At 35.9% G+C, this 23,608-nt stretch overlaps 1 protein-coding gene across 2 annotated transcripts in view; it reads right to left on the reverse strand.

Annotated features, from left to right (window-relative positions):
* HABP2 (hyaluronan binding protein 2) overlaps positions 1 to 23,608 on the reverse strand; it is a 677,235-nt gene that overhangs the window by 416,115 nt on the left and 237,512 nt on the right. The gene's annotated exons all lie outside the window — the stretch shown is intronic.

The following is a 23,608-nucleotide window of genomic DNA, read 5'->3' on the forward strand; positions in this document are numbered from 1 at the left end:
ACTCAGATAGTCACTGGGATACTTGTGTCTGTGAGATTCTGACTTCTACCAGGATTCAAGGGTAACTGGGATGTTCACATGGCTAAAGAGATTTCACCAGTCACTTTAGGGAGAATGGAGAAGAGGACATGAACTGCTGTTTGCTTGAGGTTAGGTATTGGTACCTGTAACTGCTAGGAGGAGGATGTGTTGGGAATGTGTGTCACTTGTGGGTAAGTATCTGAGTTATCAGGAGTGTTACAACTATTTTAGAGGCAGGGCAGTACACTTTTGAAAGCCAGTGATCTCACTTTTTATGAGTACTAAGAGTCACACTTCACTTTCAGCAAGTTTGTGTAAGAATTGCATACTACAATCAGAAAAATCCAATAACCTTAGCCTTGATGTATAATCGACTAAATAACTTCCAAAAAACATCAAACATCAAAAAGACCAAGGAAATACTGCATAAAAAAGATAAACCATGATTTTATACCAAACAATACAGTCACGGTTCAGTTTTTGTATATAGATATATATAATATAGGGTCCCTATTAAATTGCCAAACATTTCAAAGTTTGAATGTCATATGGTCGACACCATATGATCGAACTTTGAAAATTTCGAAGGTGAAAGGCAACGTCTCTGCACAAACAGAATGGGAAAATTTCCCTTGTCAAACATATGAGGTTCGAAATTTTGAAGCTTCAAATATATAATATAGACCACATATGTATGTATGTATATATATATATATATATATATATATATATATATATATATTTTTTTTTTTTTTTTTTTTTTTTTTTTTTCAGAAGGTTCTTTTATTTTCTCATTTCATGAAAACAGAAACAGTACCATCAAGGAGCATTATAATTGTAATTCAACTGGAATTGTGTATTTAAGTTCTTGCTGTAAATGTAAAACTTTTTATGTGGGTATGACAAGGCACGATTTTTAAGTGTATTAAAGAACATGTTTGTGCTATTAAACAAAGAATGAAAACAATACACTGTTTAGACATTCTAAAAATGTATTGGTTATAACAAATTGTATTTTTTAGTTTTAGATCATTAACCTTATACTTAAGAGGGAAACTACAAAAACAGAATTAAAATGACAGAAGATTTTTGGCAGCATATCAGTCTTCAAGCCAAAAAATGTCCCAGTCTGAATGTGCATACTATTACCTTTTCACATACTCAAACCATGGGCACTTTTCTCACTTTTTGCATGATGGCAGTGGACATGTACAGATGTATGAGTAGTGGGTGTTTCTGAATTAGAATTCCCCATCCTGGAACTTGAGCATACTACAAGCATTAAGTAAATGATGTGTGCTAGGTGTGCAAGGATCTTGAATCTCCCATAAAACTTCATCTATATTTCCCTGTTGGTTCTTACTTCAGCTGCCTATCAGCAGCCATTTCTCAGAGTCTCTTCTGATAACCTTGGCTTTCTATTGACTGTCAAGTCTACAGACCTTTTTTCAACATTGGCATTAACCCCTTTTTTCCCATTTTGTAGAGGGGGTCGAGTGTAACACCAAAAATGACCATCACCACAAAATAAAAATTCACTCAAGTTAAGAAAGAACTACATATTTTTATTCATACAAATACACAACATCTGCAATTTATCTGAACTCACATCTAAATATGTTTTTACAAATGTAACATTTTTTTGTAGATACTGCAATTTTCTTGTTATTTCCTCCATTGGCATTTCAGTTCTTTCTATGTCTTGGTTCTACAAGAACTGTACAAAGACAAAAGCACAAAGTGTCTTTTCCAGTACCATTGTAGTCTTATAAAAGAGAAAAAGAGAAAAAAATATTAAGCAAACACAATAACTCAATCTTTTGCAAGCCTGACTACACTACCTGCAAAAGTCTTCAAATAATATGTGCCAGTTCTGAGGTTGTATGATTATGGAGCAAATTAGAAATTCTTACTTTTAATGCAAAAACTGCAAAAATAAATATTTCACCTTTACTCCAATTATTGCAGTTTCAGGAAAAGACACATTTAGGTTTTTCGATTTGATCTTTCCTTACTGGATATTTTTCACTTAGTGCAACTCATATGTAACAAAATTAAGACCTTTGTATGCTCGTAATCCTTTTATGAATATTAAAACATATTTCATAAATGCAGCTAGTATTCAATGCTTTTCATTCAAAACTTCATTCAAAGATGTCCTATTGCAGAAGGCTCTGTAGCTTTCCTGTCATTCACACTAAAATTGTTTCAAACTGGTTTCATTTACTGCTGCTTCTGGCTGAGTGAAAAAGCATATCAGAAGGTTCAGTTCCTGTAATCATTTAACAAACAAATCAGTAAATAAAAACAGAATAGCTGGTGTCATGCATTCACTTCTTTATTTTGTTACCTTAGCAGCAGTGCACTACCCCCTTACCCTTCTGTTAGGTCCTGGTTGCACCTTCTATGGCCACTCTCACTTTACTTTTCTGTTGTTTACTTTTCTTTACTCTTTATTTGTTAGGTCTTGGTTGCACCTTCTAAGGCCACTCTCACTTTACTTTTCTGTTGTTTACTTTTCTTTACTCTTTATTTGTTAGGTCTTGGTTGCACCTTCTAAGGCCACTCTCACTTTACTTTTCTGTTGTTTACTTTTCTTTACTCTTTATTTGTTAGGTCCTGGTTGCACCTTCTAAGGCCACTCTCACTTTACTTTTCTGTTGTTTACTTTTCTTTACTCTTTATTTGCTAGGTCCTGGTTGCACCTTCTATGGCCACTCTCACTTTACTTTTCTGTTGTTTACTTTTCTTTACTCTTTATTTGTTAGGTCCTGGTTGCACCTTCTAAGGCCACTCTCACTTTACTTTTCTGTTGTTTACTTTTCTTTACTCTTTATTTGTTAGGTCCTGGTTGCACCTTCTAAGGCCACTCTCACTTTACTTTTCTGTTTACTTTTCTTTACTCTTTACTTGTTAGGTCCTGGTAGCACCTTCTAAGGCCACTCTTGCTTTACTTTTCTGTTGTTTACTTTTCTTTACTCTTCATTTTTTTACCAAACATTTATTTTATCTTATAAAAGCAAAAAGTACAGGAAACTAGGACAAGACAAGGTTCTTCTGTTAGGGCTCCAAGACACAGCACTATGAAAATGTAATAAAAAATGAAGCGAACCACACCACGACAATAAGAAGGCATACAATTCCACAGCGTAAATAAAAGATGTAAGATATCACCAAGTAAAACGTTTTAATGTTAGCGCTTTCACAGTTCACAATGACTGCTTCATCAGACAAACTCATAGTAAAACACACTTCATATTTAAAGACACTGACAACCAATGAATTTCATCATTCAATTAAAAACACAATATAATCACATGGTAAAATTTAAAGGCAAACTTCATCCTGCATCAAAAAATAAAAACTAAACATTAACTAACCTAACTATAAACATTATTCCAAAACATATTTGATGCACATATTTTAAAACGCACTTGGCTAAAGATCTATTATTAAGGGCAGGTTTTATACAAATCTTATCATTAAGTCCACTGCCCCTATGAGCACGCATCCTAATAATCCAGTTTAACTCACTGGTCTCAACTCTATTACTAATATCACCTCCCCGAGGTCCATGTGATATAACTTCTACAACCGTGAATCTAAATGTGTGTGCTGGATTCTGATTGACATGCTTGACAAGGGCATTTGTCAAAATAGATGTATTAATACTGTAGATATGTTCCCTTATGTGATCTCTCAACCGCCTATCTGTCTTCCCTATATAGTAAGAGCTACATTGCTGGCAAACAGCTAAGTACACTATGGAGCTGGTGTTGCATGTGGCAACCAAACTCAAAATGACCTGTTTACCCGTATCGGGATGTGAAAAAAAAACCTGAACTATCTAAATACTGGCACCAATTACATGATGTTCATGGAAAAGTCCCAAACATGGGCATTGACTCCCCTCTAAGTTCATACTTCTTAGGATAACATAACATCCTTTTTAAATTTTTCTTATTTTTATAAATGAAAGTCAGTTTCTTATTATCTACTCGACTAACCTCATTATCTGATAGTAAAATCCCCCAATTCTTAATCATGACCCTTTCTATTTCCTTAATGTTAGTGGAATAAGTAACTGGTATCTGAAAATATTGGACTACCTTGCTAGATGTAGCTTCCCAAGGGCCAGTAAAAAAATATGGCTTCCCATGGGTATTTCTTAAATCTGTAATGCCTGCTAGGATATCATCTACTTCTGGTACTTTATAACCCCTATCTCTGAACTTAGCTTTTAATTTCTCAGTTTTTGTTCTAAAGTCAGAGATCTTGGCATTCAATCGAGAAGCTCTCAGGCCTTGACCTTTAACTATATTTCTAAAAATATGGGGGGGGTGCATGCTTTTCCTATGTAAATAAGCATTCTTACTACACTGTTTCCGATATGTACTGGTCTTGTAGGTACCATCCCCCACATCACTGACAGTTACATCCAAGAAGTCTATACACTCCCTGGAATAGGACATGGTAAACCTCAAAAAAGTGGTAGTGGAACTGAGGTAATCAAAAAAAGCATTCAAGGGTTCAAGTCCACCCTCCCAAACCAGGAAGAGGTCATCCACAAACCTCCGATAAAACCTTATCTCTGGTTTGACCAATATATACTGCTCTTCCCATTAGCCAAAATCATGTTGGCTTAGCTAAGAAAATAAATCATTCAGAAATTGTTTTGTATCCCTAAGCACATATGAATTCTTATCTAATATCGGTCTCAGTTGATACTCAATGTATATTGAGAGACCTTCAGTGCACCAGCCACTTGCCTGAGACTATGGGTCTAAAGGGGGGGTTACATCGATCCTTGTGGACTTTGGGCAGACCTTGGATTCTGGGTATCAGGGATTTATCACATACAAAATACTTATACTTTTCCAAAGAAATATTACGTCCTAATAAATAATCCATAAGAGTATTATTAACTCTCTTAATCATTGAATCTATCTGTTCCCTAGTAACTTTAACATAGGTCTCAGTATCACCAAGCATGTTATTCATAGCTTGGTTATAAAAATCAAAGTCCATTACTACGACCGAGCCCCCCTTATCCACTGGTCTTATAGATATAGTACTAACATGCATCAAACCCTCAAGGGCAGCCTGCTCATCTTTGGACAAATTTTGTGACTTTTTACATAGACCTCTATTGGTGAATAATGAATATATTTCATCCTCACACATTGTCTCATAGACCTCTAATGTGGAATTCATATTCGGAATAAAACTACTAGGTTTCCTAAAAACAAAATTCTGATTTGAATCATTCACATTACTTGCCTTAAAATTAATTTTTAGCATTACATTTCTTGTGAAAGCTTTTAAATAATCAATGAATACGTAAGCAAAGTATTTTTGATGGTGTGTAACTCATACCTCTATTTAACAATGTCTGTTCACTCTTCGTTAAAGTTCTCCTTGATATATTCCAAACTAGGGTGTTTTCGTCTTCTGCCACATGCGTTTCAGCAACTGGCTCTGATGGTTGTCCTGAGTTAGTTTCCTTTTCATCCTTGCCCAATATTCTGCTTCGGTGAGGTAGCACAAACAACTCCCACCTCCTTTAATTTCCTCCTAGCCCCTGAGTTGACAGGAAAAAACTCAACTGACTCAGTACTCTGCATGGATGTAGACGGCAAAGCAGGATGTACTTATACATTTTTATTGCTTTCTTTCAAAATAGAGACACTCACAGAATGGGTGTCTGCGACAACTTCTTCATGATCGAATGCTTGAGATGGAAACTGTAACTCTCTTGCTTCTGCTATAGGCTGAACAATTGGTCATTCTTTAGTTTTACGGTTACATTGCTCATTCACTTGTATGCTATCACCTGAATTGTGTGAGTCTATTCTAGGTGCATTCCTTGGCCAAGTGAATACACTGTTAGTCGAGAAATCATTAAGATCTCTATCTAGTTTCTTTTGCTTATAAAACAATAGCTTCTGCTCAAAAATCATAGTGGAATCTAAAATATGTCCCAGCTTAGTGTCAACAACATCCACAGGAAAAACAGAATACAAATTGTTCTGAGTGGCTGAAATAGAATTGATTAACCGGTCTTCTTCTGGTCTAAAAAAGTCTATCAGGAGTCTGATGCAGTTGAAACGTAAATCTAAATTCAACTTCTGCCACTTAGACAGTAAATCAGAGTACAAGTCCCCATATGTGGGCATGACTAATACCCTCAAGCCTCGAGGTATAATACAATACTCTAAACAAGCTTCAAAGTGATACCTCTGAGTTTGAAGTTGTTTCAGTTTAAACAGTTCATCTTCTAATTGAAAAAGCTGCTTGCATAGCTCAACTAAGTCATACTCTAAGTCAGCAACATTATTGTCCATAAAACTCTTTCCAGTCAACAAAGCATTACCATCCTGGTTTAATACTGCCTTAAATCTTGTGGCAACATTCCCTTGTTCTTTGGAAAAAAGAACAGGATTGGATTCAATAGATTTCTCCACGCCTTCCACCATGGGTCCTTCCTCCTGCTTACAAATCCAATAAAAGCAAAAAGTACAGGCAACCAGGACAAGACAGGGTTCTTCTGTTAGGGCTGCAAGACACAGCACTATGAAAATGTAGTAAAAAATGAAGCAAACCACACCACGACAATAAGAAGGCGTACAATTCCACAGCGTCAATAAAACAATAAAAGATGCAAGATGAATGAAATTCATTGGTTGTCAGTGTCTTTAAATATGAAGTGTGTTTTACTATGAGTTTGTCTGATGAAGCAGTCATTGTGAACTGTGAAAGCGCTAACATTAAAACGTTTTACTTGGTGATATCTTGCATCTTTTATTGACGCTGTGGAATTGTATGCCTTCTTATTGTCGTGGTGTGGTCACTTCATTTTTTACTACATTTTCATAGTGCTGTGTCTTGCAGCCCTAACAGAAGAACCCCGTCTTGTCCTGGTTGCCTGTACTTTTTGCTTTTATTGGATTTGTAAGCAGGAGGAAGGACCCATGGTGGAAGGCGTGGAGAAATCTATTGAATCCAATCCTGTTCTTTTTTCTAAAGAACAAGGGAATGTTGCCACAAGATTTAAGGCAGTATTAAACCAGGATGGTAATGCTTTGTTGACTGGTAAGAGTTTTATGGACAATAATGTTGCTGACTTAAGACTATGACTCAGTTGAGCTACGCAAGCAGCTTATTCAGTTAGAAGATGAACTGTTTAAACTGAAACGACTTCAAACTCAGAGGTATCACTTTGAAGCTTGTCTAGAGTATCGTATTATACGTCGAGGCTTCAGGGTATATATATATATATATATATATATATATATATATATATATATATATATATATATATATATATATATATATATATATATATATATATATATATATATATATATATATATATATATAAATATATATATATATATATTATATATATATATATATATTATAAATATATATATATATATATATATATATATATATATATATATTATAAATATATATATATATATATATATTATAAATATATATATATATATATATATATATATATATATATAGGTCATGCCCACATATGGGGACTTGTACTCTGATTTACTGTCTAAGTGGCAGCAGTTGAATTTAGATTTAAGTTTCAACTATCTGAGTCTCCTGATAGACTTTTTTAGAATGGAAGAGGACCCTTTAATCAATTCTATTTCAGCCACTCAGAACAACTTGTATTTTGTTTTTCCTGTGGATGTTGTTGACACTAAGCTGGGACATAGTTTAGATTCCGCTATGATTTTTGAGCGGAAGCTATTGTTTTATAAGCAAAAGAAACTAGATAGAGATCTTAATGATTTCTCGACTAACAGTGTGTTCACTTGGCCAAGGAATGCACCTAGAATGGACTCACACAATTCAGGTGATAGAATACAAGTGAATGAACAACGTAACCGTAAAACTAAAGAGCGGCCAATTGTTCAGCCTATAGCAAAAGCAAGAGAGGGACAGTTTCCATCTCAAGCATTCGATCATGAAGAAGTTGTCGCAGACACCCATTCTGTGAGCATGTCTATTTTGAAAGAAAGCAATAAAAATGTATTAGTACATCCTGCGTTGCCGTCTACATCCATGCAGAGTACTGAGTCAGTTGAGTTTTTTCCTGTCAACTCAGGGGCTAGGAGGAAATTAAAGGAGGTGGGAGTTGTTTGTGCTACCTCACTGAAGCAGAATGTTGGGTATTCCTACAAACAATTTAATTCCACTGATGTCAATGGTCTTCCTTTTCCATTACCTATAAAAGAAGTGAGACAATGCTCGCAGAGCAGGGGAAGGATGAAAAGAAAACTAACTCCGGACAACCATCAGAGCCAGTCACTGAAACACATGTGGCAGAAGACAAAAACACCCTAGTTTGGAATATATCAAGGAGAACTTTAACGAAGAGTGAACAGACATTGTTAAAAAGAGGTATGAGTTACATACCCACACAAAAAACTTTGCTTATGGATTCATTGATTATTTAAAAGCTTTCACAAGAAATGTAATGCTATTTCAATTGTTCATCTAAGGGTGTTGTCTACCTAGGGTTATGCACAGCATGTTTAAGCTTTTATATAGGAAAGACTGAGAGACCTCTTAGGAGAAGGATTTATGAACATTTTTATGATGTTTCTAAAGCTAAAGAATCCAATGCATTTTTTAAACACTCTCTGGTTTGTCCTAACATGCAAATCAAATTTATGGTGCTAGAACAGGTAAAACCAGATGCCCGGGGGGTGTGACTGGGAGACAACACTGGAATACCGTGAGTTGATGTGGCAATTGAGATTAGACGCTGGTAAGGCACCTGGGCTAAATGACAACATAAATATCAGCAGTGTGCTCAAGCTTAGGATGGCCCAATTGTAGTGTTTATTTCAGATCAGATTTTTTTACATATACCCACCCTACACTGGGTTATTTGCATTAATTGAGAGCATTTATTTACCTATTTATTTATTCATTTTATACTCAGTTTATTATTACAAAGGTGTGGTTATATTTGAGCACATGTTTTAACACTGTTTATTGCTCTTGTTTTAACATTATTGGTTATGCACTTTTTGGAATTGATGAATGCAACAGTATTTATTCTTCATTTTTATACTATTTAATTATATATACTCTAGTGCATCACACAAATAGATTTTTTAACTTACAAACATTTTTAATGAATGTTGTATTTTAACTATGGTTGTATTTATGACATCTATATTTATTCTGTATTTTGACCAGGTATGGATGAGTTACTAATACAAATTTCTTTTAATGAATTAAGTACGTTAATTGATTAATTTGACCACGTGGTTTTTAAGATTACTATACAATTCAGACCATCTAGTTATTTATGTAACTTGATAAAGCTCGGTACTATACCGAGCGAAAGCGCTTGTTCATAAGGGTGTTTTTCGTACTCAGTAAAGGATTTATTTTCGAGCTACTGGTTCCGTTGGTGTCACTTCTTGGCCACGTTCCTTCTTGTCAATATATCAAGGAGAACTTTAACGAAAAGTGAACAGACACTGTTAAAAAGAGAGTTACATACCCACACAAAAAACTTTGCTTACGGATTCATTGATTATTTAAAAGCTTTCACAAGAAATGTAATGCTAAAAATTAATTTTAAGGCAAGTAATATGAATGATTCAAATGAGAATTTTGTTTTTAGGAAACCTAGTAGTTTTATTCCGAATATGAATTCCACATTAGAGGTCTATGAGACAATGTGTGAGGATGAAATATATTCATTATTCACCAATAGAGGTCTATGTAAAAAGTCACAAAATTTGTCCAAAGATGAGCAGGCTGCCCTTGAGAGTTTGATGCATGATAGTACTATATCTATAAGACCAGCGGATAAGGGGGGCTCGGTCATAGTGATGGACTTTGATTTTTATAACCAAGCTATGAATAACATGCTTGGTGATACTGAGACCTATGTTAAAGTTACTAGGGAACAGATGGATTCAATGATTAAGAGAGTTAATAATACTGTTATGGATTGTTTATTAGGACGTAATATTTCTTTGGAAATGTATAAGTATTTTAAACCCCTGATACCCAGTATCCAAGGTCTGCCCAAAGTCCACAAGGATCGATGTAACCCCCCTTTTAGACCCATAGTCTCAGGCAGGGGTTGGTGCACTGAAGGTCTCTCAATATACATTGAGAAACAACTGAGACCTATATTAGATAAGAATCCATATGTGCATAGGGATACAAAATAATTTCTGAATGATTTATATTCTTTTGTTTTGTCTTGTGAACCCAATAATGAATTAATTTTAGTGACTGTGGATGTCAAATCCCTCTTTACATGTATACCAAACCATCTAGGTATCAGCATGTTGAGGGATTATCTCGACAGGTGTAGTGACTTTACAGGAAAATTTGTAGAGCTTATTTGCCTTTTTATGGAGCTTGTGTTAGAGAACAATGTTTTTGCATATGGCGACCAATACTATCTACAAAAAGATGGTGTAGCTATGGGCATGTCTTGTGCCAATAGCTACGCCAACATGATTTTGGCTAATTGGGAAGAGCATTATATATTGGTCAAACCAGAGATAAGGTTTTATCGGAGGTTTGAGGATGACCTCTTCCTGGTTTGGGAGGGTGGACTTGAACCCTTGAATTCTTTTTTTGATTACCTCAATTCCACTACCACTTTTTTGAGGTTTACCATGTCTTATTCCAGGGAGTGTATAGACTTCCTGGATGTAACTGTCAGTGATGTGGGTGATGGTACCTACAAAACCAGTACATATTGTAAACAGTGTAGTAAGAATGCTTATTTACACAGGAAAAGCATGCACCCTCCCCCCCATATTTTTAGAACTATAGTTAAAGGTCAAGGCCTGAGAGCTTCTCAATTGAATGCCAAGATCTCTGACTTTAGAACAGAAACTGAGAAATTAAAAGCTACGTTCAGAGATAGGGGTTATAAAGTACCAGAAGTAAATGATATCTTAGCAGGCATTACAGATTTAAGAAATACTCATGGAAAGCCATATTTTTCTACTGGCCCTTGGGAATCTACATCTAGCAAGGTAGTCCAAGATTTTCGGATACCAGTTACTTATTCCACTAACATTAAGGAAATAGAAAGGGTCATGATTAAGAATTGGGGGATTTTGCTATCAGATAATGAGGTTAGTCGAGTAGTTGGTAAGAAACCGACTTTCATTTATAAAAATAAGAAAAATTTAAAAAGGATGTTATGTTATCCTAAGAAGTATGAACTTAGAGGGAAGGCAATGCCCATGTTTGGGACTTTTCCATGTACTTCATGTAATTGGTGCCAGTATTTAGATAGTTCAGGGTTTTTTTCACATCCCGATACGGGTAAACAGGTCATTTTTAGTTTGGTTGCCACATGCAACACCAGCTCCATAGTGTACTTAGCTGTTTGCCAGCAATGTAGCTCTCTCTATATAGGGAAGACAGATAGGTGGTTGAGACATCGCATAAGGGAACATATCTACAGTATTAATAAGTCTATTTTGACAAATGCCCTTGCCAAGCACGTCAATCAGAATCCAGCACACACACTTAGATTCATGGTTGTAGAAGTTATATCACATGGAATTCGGGGTGGTGATATTAGTAATAGAGTTGAGACCAGTGAGTTAAACTGGATTATTAGGATGTGTGCTCATAGTGGCAGTGGACTTAATAAGATTTGTATAATACCTGCCCTTAATAATAGACCAGAAACAGAGCAAAGTATACAGATGGAAGAAGAGAATGAAGAGAGTTAAGTGAGTTTTATAATATGTGCATCAAATATGTTTTGGAATAATGTTTATAGTTAGGTTAGTTAATGTTTAGTTTTTATTTTTTGATGCAGGATGAAGTTTGCCTTTAAATTTTACCATGTGATTCTATTGTGTTTTTAATTGAATGATGAAATTCATTGGTTGTCAGTGTCTTTAAATATGAAGTGTGTTTTACTATGAGTTTGTCTGATGAAGCAGTCATTGTGAACTGTGAAAGCGCTAACCTTAAAACGTTTTACTTGGTGATATCTTGCATCTTTTATTGACACTGTGGAATTGTATGCCTTCTTATTGTCGTGGTGTGGTCACTTCATTTTTTATTACAATTATTTTATCTTCATTATTGTAAAGCATGTACATGTAGCATGGTAAAAGTTTGGAGCAGGTCTTCAGGAGCTTAGCTGGGAGCATGTGCATATCCCTGTATTGCTAAATATGTATAGCCTTTTTTTCTCCAAGGCCATTTTGAATACATTTCTCACTTGTATACTAGCATCTTTCTGGCCACTTTTGGTTTGGTGAAATTCATAAAAATGTTCATTTTGCTTCTGTAATTCTTCCCACTACAAAATTATTTTATTCTTCCTTCATTTAGTAACTAAGTGAAAATGATTTGTTAATTTTTTAGAGACAGGAAGATCTCCATGAGTCCTCTAGTATAATATTTCGGCATCTTGTGATATGTGTATTATAACCACATGCAATGTTTACCACTATGCAGGTTCTGAAATATTTATGATTTTATTGTTCACTCAGTTTGGCAACTTTATTGCCAATGTCTGTCTGTGAAGTATATTAACAAACATGGATTTTCCTTTACTTTGGAATTTATTCACTAAATCAGGATTGCTTAAATTTCATGATTTTTTCAGTTTTGTTTCTCTGAAGTACAATGTTTCAACAAATCTTCATAAAGTAAAGTTCTACAAAATTTGGTACTATTTGTCTTGTAACAATATTTTTAACTCCATGTATATTTCCATTATGAGCTGGGACAATCTTATTCAGTTTGTTTGTTTGTGTCTTTCGGCTTTTTCCGGGTTAGGGGTCACCACAGCGGAACTCCGGTCCGCTAATGATTGGCAGTAGAGTTTTACATGCTGGCTTGCTGGGCCTAACGCACAACCTTCAATGAAGGAATGCCCGTTCACGCATGTCGCCACACAGAAGACGCTCTACCTGAGGATCGAACGGACAACGTCTAACTGTGAGGCGACAACGCTACCACAGCACCACCACCGCAGTAAGTATGGACAATCTTATTCAGTAATACGACTATAACAATTGATCTTTCTTCAGTAAAAAATAATCAGCTATACTGCATGACTTCTATGAATATTCAATTTAGAATATTAAGATGTTTAGATGATTTCAGTTTTATCGCATTTTATTTTTATTTTATTTTGAATTTGTTAACTGGGGTAGAACACTGATCCCACTGGACCCATTTCAGTCTCATCCTAGGGAAAACACAACAGTCACATGACATTATATGCAGAGTGAATGACAAAATGCAATATATATACATATGTTATATGTAAAGTAAATAGTATAGTTGGCTTTAAGAAATAATGGGACTAAATATGCATTATATACAAAGTGAGTGGAAAAAATATACATACATTATGTACTGAGTAGAAATCAGAGACGGCAACTAAAAGAATCACAATCAAAAACAGAGACAGAGCAAAGTATACAGATGGAAGAAGAGAATGAAGAGTTTAGTTATATGAGCAGAAGATAGAGTTGCTTTTTCCTGGAGTCTTGAAATGTGGTTTTATTTGTGAATGGAAGATGGGATAAGAGGAATATATAGAAGGGAGAGATTCCCATAGTTTGGCACCAAGGACGGAGAAAAATGGCCCGTGTACTGAAGCCTAGTTTGGGGGGGTTTGGAGAAGACAACCTGAGTGATTAAGATGTCTAAGGTTGTATATTGGTGTATCTCTGAATATTTTGGAAGTTAGTGGATGGAGGGTGTCATTCTTGATAATTTTAAATAATTAACAGGCAAGTAGAAAATCAGTACATTGTTTTGCAAACAGCTCATATAATGTAGTAATAACTGACAAGTGGGTGTGGTATATTGAAGCTTTACCAACAGTTGGTGTGATTTGATCATGAAGGTGAAGCCAGAGTGATTAAACAAAGGCAACCATGGATAAATCTTCAATATACCCATACCCACTCATCAGTTATTGCTGTTATATGATAACCTTATTTAAGAAAGACATTACTTTCTTTTCTTAAATAATATCTTCGTATAATGGTGTCATGGTGTTCTTCCATGTTGTTTCTGCATTCTTCCACTTTGTCCATATACTGCACATGCATATGGGACTTGCATTTCCACACTTACACAGTACATCAGTGCTTTGGAAAGCAAGTAACAGAAAAATGAAAATCTCTGTTGCTTTGTTTAAAAAATAAAAAGCAAGCAAATTGTGACTGCAGAAACAACACAGAAGGACAGTTTAGATATACAAGAGATACAGGGCAAAATACAAGGAAAATCAGGTATGTTTCCTTAGTTTTGCATAATGTACCTGATTTTCCTTGTATTTTCTATGCCCTTCGTGCATACCTGTCAACCTCTTAGCTCAAGAAAACTGCAAAGCCTTAGCATGTATTAATAGAAGAAAGTCCAGTCAGACTTCAGCGACTGGACTTTTTTCTTTTGGTATATGCTTGATTTACAATGGGCACTCTGGTTGGATTGACCAATCAGCATGCACATTTTTGAATACTAACAAGGTACCATTGTGTAATATTATATAATATTATATATTATATACATGTTATATCTATAGGATGCAAGACATATTACAAAATATTAAGTCATACATTCCTGAAAGGAGGAGGAGAGTTGCTTTACACATTCAGAGATTCATTGATAGTTACTAGGCTTGCAGTGCAGAGAACCATTGAGGAATTTAGCCCAGATTCCCAGTTGCCCCTAAGCACTATTGTGGAATCTAGCCCAGATTCCTAGTTGCCCCTAAGCACTATTGAGAAATCTAGCCCAGATTCCCAGTTGCCCCTAAAAACCATTGAGGAATCTAGCCCAGATTCCCAGTTGCCCCTAAGAAACATTGAGGAATCTAGCCCAGATTCCCAGTTGCCCCTAAGAACCATTGAGGAATCTAGCCCAGATTCCCAGTTGCCCCTAAGCACTATTGTGGAATCTAGCCCAGATTCCCAGTTGCCCCTAAGCACTATCTGATTAAGTGAGTTGCTCAAGATCATAGAGTAGGCAAATTGAACAAACTCTCTACCAAAGAAACTATAGATCATAACCTTAAACCTCTGTACCAACTGCCAAAAAAAATTCAAAATGATCTATAATTATAATAATGTCATTAAACTTAAGATAATTTATGCAATTGCATGGCAAGAAACAAATTAACTCTGAAGATCTGCAAAACAGCCCTCCATGTTTTTTAGTATACAACACAAACCACTACAAATAAGAACTCCAAATGTATTTATTTATTTGTTTATTTATTTAACATTTGTTGACCGGGTATGTCCGACTGGGCAAGAGCCCCTTTTCAGTGGAGGCCCGGAGGGAAAATCTCCAGAGTTAACATAAAAACAGCAATTTAAAAAATAAGTAATATAATAGGTAGGTATCTGAGCAACAAAAAGTACAAGTTTAATGTTAGCAAAACCAATGACTAATAGTGCTCCAGATGTCAAATAATAAATCATGAAACAAAAAGGGCTTTCTAGTACAGGTAGAAAGGGAAGATATTCAAAATACAGATGAACACATTAGTACTTAGTATCAGAGATGTAGAAATTATTTCAGAGGAAGTAAGGAAGACAAATTATGGATAGAGAAGAAATATTAGTTAGGAAAATAATTAAATAGAATAAAGGAATAATGGAGAAATGGGTTAGAGCAGGGGAACAAACAGAAAAGTTAAGAATTAGTTAATAGAGAGTATGACTTAGGATAGGGAGATGGATGGGTAAAGGAGGAAGAGGAAGAATAAGAAAAAGATGAGTGAGCAGGAGGAGAGAGATAGAGAGTAGGAGGAGAGAGAGAGAGTAGTAAAAATGTTTATAATACACGGAAAGTTAGAAGGGGGTTAGATTTTGGTAAGGAGGTGAAAAGAAAAGTGAGGGAGGGGACTATGACTAGTGTGCTGGGCATGTTGTTTTGCCTTAGGGGCTTTGGTTGAATGGCACACTGTTTAGGAGAGTTATGTGTCTCATGATTAGTGTTGTGTTGTGGTGGTCGAGTGTGTTTCTGCCTTGGAGGTCTCTGCTGTTTGTGTAGATTTTTATTGAGAACCTCCGTGTAGGTGAGTGTCTGGTTTGTGTTTTTATGTGAAGGTAGTGCTGGTGTGTGTTCTGTAGGGCTATGTGTTCCATGTGTTGTGGTGCAAGTGCTGACCTTCTCCTTTTGACCAGCTATTCTGGTCGTGGCTGCAGAGTGCATGGTTTCCAATTTGGATATATAAGTGTATTTCTCACGTCTGAGTGTTGGGAGGTAAGAGGAGAGGGTTGTCGGTATACATGAGGTAGTTGCTACATTGCCTCATGATGCCCAAGCTGACCAGGCTAATAGGAGAAAGCACAGGGAACTGAACTTTGGACATGCCTGGAGGGGTGGGCATTAATAATAAGTACTGGAGCTGTTTCCTTGTAGAATGTTTTATGGGTCCATTTCATAATTATATATACAAAATAATGCTAAAATAAATAACTAAAATAAGTATGTTGGTGTGGACTGAAAAGTGTATGAGGATATTCTAATGCAACAGAATAAAAGAAAAAGTGCTGTGATATAAACAGTATGAACAATGCATGTATACAATAACAAAAGTATTATTGTGATCTTTTTCTTCATTATTATTAATGTATGTAAATTCATGTTACAAATTAACAATGTGATGAATTAATTAACGTGTTTAAAAAAAGAAGGGATCTGCTTGCTGGCTATGATCTTATTACAGTCGGTGCACAATTCAGGTGGAAAACATCACCTGAAGCCACAATAGGTGCCTCCCTTCTAGTCTAAACACAATTAGGGATAAGTGCTGGTACTAAGGAGACTGAAGTGATAAGGGCGACAGCAACAAGCAAAACCATTTGTGACCAGATCACAGCTCTGGCATGTGACAAATTAATTTCAGGACATAACTGAAAAAGGCCCTTTAACAGTTTTATTGATTCATTAGATAAATAAATTTATAACTTCATAAATTCATTATGCATAACTTCTTAATCATTTTCAGAGTCACGATGAACCAGAGCATATCCAAAAAATGCTACAAGATGAGATACAGCCACCATGTGACAGCAGTCCTTCAAAAGACATCACTGTATAAACCTAAGGGCACTTCAAATTTACCAGGCAACCTAAACAGCATGTGTCTCAGAAGTAACAGGAGAACCCAGAGAAAGGCCACTTAGACAATATCTAGATTTTTGTACAGACTATAAACCTGATGTGTGGAAATGACACAAAACCCTGGATGTAGGAGAAAGCTACATTACCACACCCCATCCACTTTGCACAACGTGGTTAAATAGTATCAGAAATCACTGTGGCCCTACTCAGAAAAAAAATGATAAAACTAAATGTATGTACAAGTGCTGTAGTCAACATGTTGCAGAAGCTCAAGGTGTGCTTCATGTAAGCAGTTTTATTCCTTATGACACGTAATACAGTGTGACATCACATGAAAGAAGGCTGCTTCAGAGATGCAGCCAGAATATTCCATTTAGTGCTCATGTCTTTATATTGTTGCCCTTCCCCCTCACCTCACATGTAACAAAGTGTCCACATCTACTCAGATCTCTCCTATGCAATTAACAAATGAGGGCATACTTTTACCCATTTTCCCTTAGACCATAAATTATGTTTTTATACAAGAGTAACCCTAAGCGAGAGAAATTCGGCAATCCTAGTAGCATATATCTACAAACGGATGTAAACATTTTCTGACCTCTCTAAGTTCCAGTATTTCTCAGACATGTTCAGTAAATAATATACTTCATTGACTACACAAATAAACCAGGATACACCCTTAGATACATGTGACAGAACATGCCCAACTGATTTCTTCCCATTGTGTGTGTGTGTGTGTGTGTGTGTGTGTGTGTGTGTGTGTGTGTGTGTGTGTGTGTGTGTGTGTGTGTGTGTGTATGTGTGTGTAAAAACTTTGCGAGTTAATTTGCTTCTGTCTAAATCAGCATTTACATAATTTATTTTGAGCATGAAATAGCTCCAAAAGTTTGACTTTCAAATAGTTTAATTGCAGAACATTATGTGAAAAGCAGATATAATTTGTCAGTGTATAAGAAAGAGTTGGGAATATAATGCACTACACCCCCCTAAACGATAAACATCAGTAAATAAACGGCCAGTCTAGTTATTAAGTGCAGCTAGTAAAAGTTTATTTTCTTGCCATCTAGAGTTGCAGACACAAGACGTCTCACTGCAACAGCAAAGGCCATGGGACATGGGTGCAAGAAAGCTGATATTTAGGGGATATCAAGTGTCTAACAACTACAGTCCAACCTTGAGGCAACAAAGTATTAACGTGTCGTTCTAAAGAAATTAGAAAGAGAATGGCAAGATCAGCCATAGTATACGGAACCAGACATGTTTGTAGAAGTAACCAATGAGAGCATGTGTCTTTATTATGGAACCAGACATGTTTGTAGAAGTAACAATGTGAGCATGTGTCTTTATTATGGAACCAGATATGTTTGTAGAAGTAACCAATGTGAGCATGTGTCTTTATTATGGAACCAGACATGTTTGTAGAAGTAACCAATGTGAGGATGTGTCTTTTTTATGGAACCAGACATGTTTGTAGAAGTAACCAATGTGAGCATGTGTCTTTATTATGGAACCAGACATGTTTGTAGAAGTAACCAATGTGATCATGTGTCTTTGCTATGGAACCAGACGTTTGTAGAAGGAACAATGTGAGCATGTGTCTTTATTATGGAACCAGACATGTTTGTAGAAGTAACAATGTGAGCATGTGTCTTTATTATGGAACCAGACATGCTTGTAGAAGTAACCAATGTGAGTATGTGTCTTTATTACGGAAGCAGACATGTTTGTAGAAGTAACCAATGTGAGCATGTGTCTTTATTACGGAACCAGACATGTTTGTAGAAGTAAACAAGGTGAGTATGTGTCTTTATTACGGAACCAGACATGTTTGTAGAAGTAACCAATGTGAGCATGTGTCTTTCTTATGGAACCAGACATGTTTGTAGAAGTAACCAATGTGAGCATGTGTCTTTATTATGGAACCAGACATGTTTGTAGAAGTAACCAATGTGAGCATGTTTCTTTATTATAGAACCAGACATGTTTGTAGAAGTAACCAATGTGAGCATGTGTCTTTGTTATGATACCAGACATGTTTGTAGAAGTAACCAATGTGAGCATGTGTCTTTATTATGGAACCAGACATGTTTGTAGAAGTAACCAATGTGAGCATGTGTCATTATTATGGAACCAGACATGTTTGTAGAAGTAACCAATGTGAGCATGTGTCTTTATTATGGAACCAGACATGTTTGTAGAAGTAACCAATGTGAGCATGTGTCTTTATTACGGAACCAGACATGTTTGCAGAAGTAACCAATGTGAGCATGTGTCTTTATTATGGAACCAGACATGTTTGTAGAAGTAACCAATGTGAGCATGTGTCTTTATTACGGAACCAGACATGTTTGTACAAGTAACCAATGTGAGCATGTGTCTTTATTATGGAACCAGACATGTTTGTAGAAGTAACCAATGTGAGCATGTGTCATTATTATGGAACCAGACATGTTTGTAGAAGTAACCAATGTGAGCATGTGTCTTTATTACGGAACCAGACATGTTTGTAGAAGTAACCAATGTGAGCATGTGTCTTTATTATGGAAGCAGACATGTTTGTAGAAGTAACCAATGTGAGCATGTGTCTTTGTTATGGAACCAGACATGTTTGTAGAAGTAAACAATGTGAGCATGTGTCTTTATTATGTGGAACCAGACATGTTTGTAGAAGTAACCAATATGAGCATGTGTCTTTATTATGGAACCAGACATGTTTGTAGAAGAAACCAATGTGAGCATGTGTCTTTATTACGAAACCAGACATGTTTGTAGAAGTAACCAATGTGAGCATGTGTCTTTATTACGGAACCAGACAGGTTTGTAGAAGTAACCAATGTGAGCATGTGTCTTTATTACGGAACCAGACAGGTTTGTAGAAGTAACCAATGTGAGCATGTGTCTTTATTATGGAACCAGACATGTTTGTAGAAGTAACCAATGTGAGCATGTGTCTTTATTATGGAACCAGACATGTTTGTAGAAGTAACCAATGTGAGCATGTGTCTTTATTATGGAACCAGACATGTTTGTAGAAGTAACCAATGTGAGCATGTGTCTTTATTATGGAACCAGACATGTTTGTAGAAGTAACCAATGTGAGCATGTGTCTTTAATATGGAACCAGACATGTTTGTAGAAGTAACCAATGTGAGCATGTGTCTGTATTATGGAACCAGACATGTTTGTAGAAGTAACAAATGTGAGCATGTGTCTTTATTATGGAACCAGACATGTTTGTAGAAGTAACCAATGTGAGCATGTGTCTTTATTATGGAACCAGACATGTTTGTAGAAGTAACAAATGTGAGCATGTGTCTTTATTATGGAACCAGACATGTTTGTAGAAGTAACCAATGTGAGCATGTGTCTTTATTATGGAACCAGACATGTTTGTAGAAGTAACAATGTGAGCATGTGTCTTTATTATTGAACCAGACATGTTTCTAGAAGTAACCAATGTGAGCATGTGTCTTTATTATGGAACCAGACATGTTTGTAGAAGTAACCAGTATGAGCATGTGTCTTTATTATGGAACCAGACATGTTTGTAGAAGTAACCAATGTGAACATGTGTCTTTGTTATGGAACCAGACATGTTTGTAGAAGTAACCAATGTGAGCATGTGTCTTTATTATGGAACCAGACATGCTTGTAGAAGTAACAATGTGAGCATGTGTCTTTATTATGGAACCAGACATGTTTGTAGAAGTAACCAATGTGAGCATGTGTCTTTATTATGGAACCAAACATGTTTGTAGAAGTAACAATGTGAGCATGTGTCTTTATTATGGAACCAGACATGTTTGTAGAAGTAACAATGTGAGCATGTGTCTTTATTATGGAACCAAACATGTTTGTAGAAGTAACAATTTGAGCATGTGTCTTTATTATGGAACCAGACATGTTTGTAGAAGTAACCAATGTGAGCATGTATCTTTATTATGGAACCAGACATGTTTGTAGAAGTAACAATGTGAGCATGTGTCTTAATTATGGAACCAGACATGTTTGTAGAAGTAACCAATGTGAGCACGTGTCTTTATTATGGAACCAGACATGTTTGTAGAAGTAACCAATGTGAGCATGTGTCTTTATTATGGAACCAGACATGTTCGTAGAAGTAACCAATGTGAGCATGTGTCTTTGTTATGGAACCAGACATGTTTGTAGAAGTAACCAATGTGAGCATGTGTCTTTGTTATGGAACCAGACATGTTTATAGAAGTAACAATGTGAGCATGTGTCTTTATTATGGAACCAGACATGTTTGTAGAAGTAACCAATGTGAGCATGTGTCTTTGTTATGGAACCAGACATGTTTGTAGAAGTAACCAATGTGAGCATGTGTCTTTATTATGGAACCAGACATGTTTGCAGAAGTAACCAATGTGAGCATGTGTCTTTATTATGGAACCAGACATGTTTGTAGAAGTAACCAATGTGAGCATGTGTCTTTGTTATGGAACCAGACATGTTTGTAGAAGTAACCAATGTGAGCATGTGTCTTTGTTATGGAACCAGACATGTTTGTAGAAGTAACCAATGTGAGCATGTGTCTTTGTTATGGAACCAGACATGTTTGTAGAACTAACCAATGTGAGCATGTGTCTTTATTATGGAACCAGACATGTTTGTAGAAGTAACCAATGTGAGCATGTGTCTTTATTATGGAACCAGACATGTTTGTAGAAGTAACCAATGTGAGCATGTGTCTTTATTATGGAACCAGACATGTTTGTAGAAGTAACCAATGTGAGCATGTGTCTTTATTATGGAACCAGACATGTTTGTAGAAGTAACCAATGTGAGCATGTGTCTTTATTATGGAACCAGACATGTTTGTAGAAGTAACCAATGTGAGCATGTGTCTTTACTATGGAACTAGACATGTTTGTAGAAGTAACCAATGTGAGCATGTGTCTTTGTTATGGAACCAGACATGTTTGTAGAAGTAACCAATGTGAGCATGTGTCTTTGTTATGGAACCAGACATGTTTGTAGAAGTAACAAATGTGAGCATGTGTCTTTATTATGGAACCAGACATGTTTGTAGAAGTAACCAATGTGAGCATGTGTCTTTATTATGGAACCAGACATGTTTGTAGAAGTAACCAATGTGAGCATGTGTCTTTATTATGGAACCAGACATGTTTGTAGAAGTAACCAATGTGAGCATGTGTCTTTATTATGGAACCAGACATGTTTGTAGAAGTAACCAATGTGAGCATGTGTCTTTATTATGGAACCAGACATGTTTGTAGAAGTAACCAATGTAAGCAAGTGTCTTTATTATGGAACCAGACATGTTTGTAGAAGTAACCAATGTGAGCATGTGTCTTTATTATGGAACCAGACATGTTTGTAGAAGTAACCAATGTGAGCATGTGTCTTTATTATGGAACCAGACATGTTTGTAGAAGTAACCAATATGAGCATGTGTCTTTATTATGGAACCAGACATGTTTGTAGAAGTAACCAATGTGAGCATGTGTCTTTATGTTTCCAAAGCTTGATGCAACATGAATGGGGGCAAGAATCTAGACAAAAAGCTAGATGTATAAAGCAAAACATTCAGTACACCAAGCAGAAGATTTGATTCAAGTTCTTGTCTCATCTTACCTTTAGTCTGCCTGCAACTTAATCCATAACTACATAAGCAATTACATCTAGTGACTGATTCTTTATCTAATGAGAAGTTTATTGCAGCCCTTGGCAGGTAAAGGCAATAGGAGCGAATAAAAGGCACAAAATTGCTAGGCTGGGTAGCAACAGGGACTGGAGCAATAAAAAAGAGACAGAGAGTGAGAAAGAGATACAGAGAGAAAATTCAAACAAGCAAAATCTTTCTACACATCTGCTGCTTTTTGTTCATCATCAGATTATTTATTTTGAATGACAAGTGTCGTACATTGCAAATTATAATGCTGTTAATAAGCAGGTAATGTCTATTCTATACCATTGGATACCCTAATTAAAATGTTAAATAAATAGTTCTCCTATTTGACATACTGGCATAATAGCTTTATTCTTAACTCTGCTGCTGATCAGAGTTCATTTGGCAAGGTCACCTTCATGGGGCCAGATGGGACTACTCACTAGTGTCCAGATCTCTTATCCAGGGGTGAAGGAAATAGGACTTGTCCAAGCAGCAGTGTAGTACTTAGTTGGGCCCTGGCAGAACTTCTGCTCTGCATGTGTGGGAGTGCATGTGATTAAAGGCCTACTTGGGCATATGCCACACAGGAAAAAGGTAAAAATAACTAAAAATACCCTAATATGTTGGAACAACATAAAGCACTGAGTCCCAAATAGGGACATCCTTCTCAGTGTATACTTAGACAGAGGGCTATTTACAGTATGTGGTGGATAAAAAAAGAGTTACTGTTAAGTAATGGGATAAGCCTATTGAGAAAAAAAAAACACACAATGATGTTAAAAAAATATATAT

Source organism: Protopterus annectens, chromosome 14.part0 (assembly GCF_019279795.1).
Source record: "Protopterus annectens isolate FY-2018-M chromosome 14.part0, PAN1.0, whole genome shotgun sequence".
NCBI classification, from domain to species: domain Eukaryota; kingdom Metazoa; phylum Chordata; order Ceratodontiformes; family Protopteridae; genus Protopterus; species Protopterus annectens.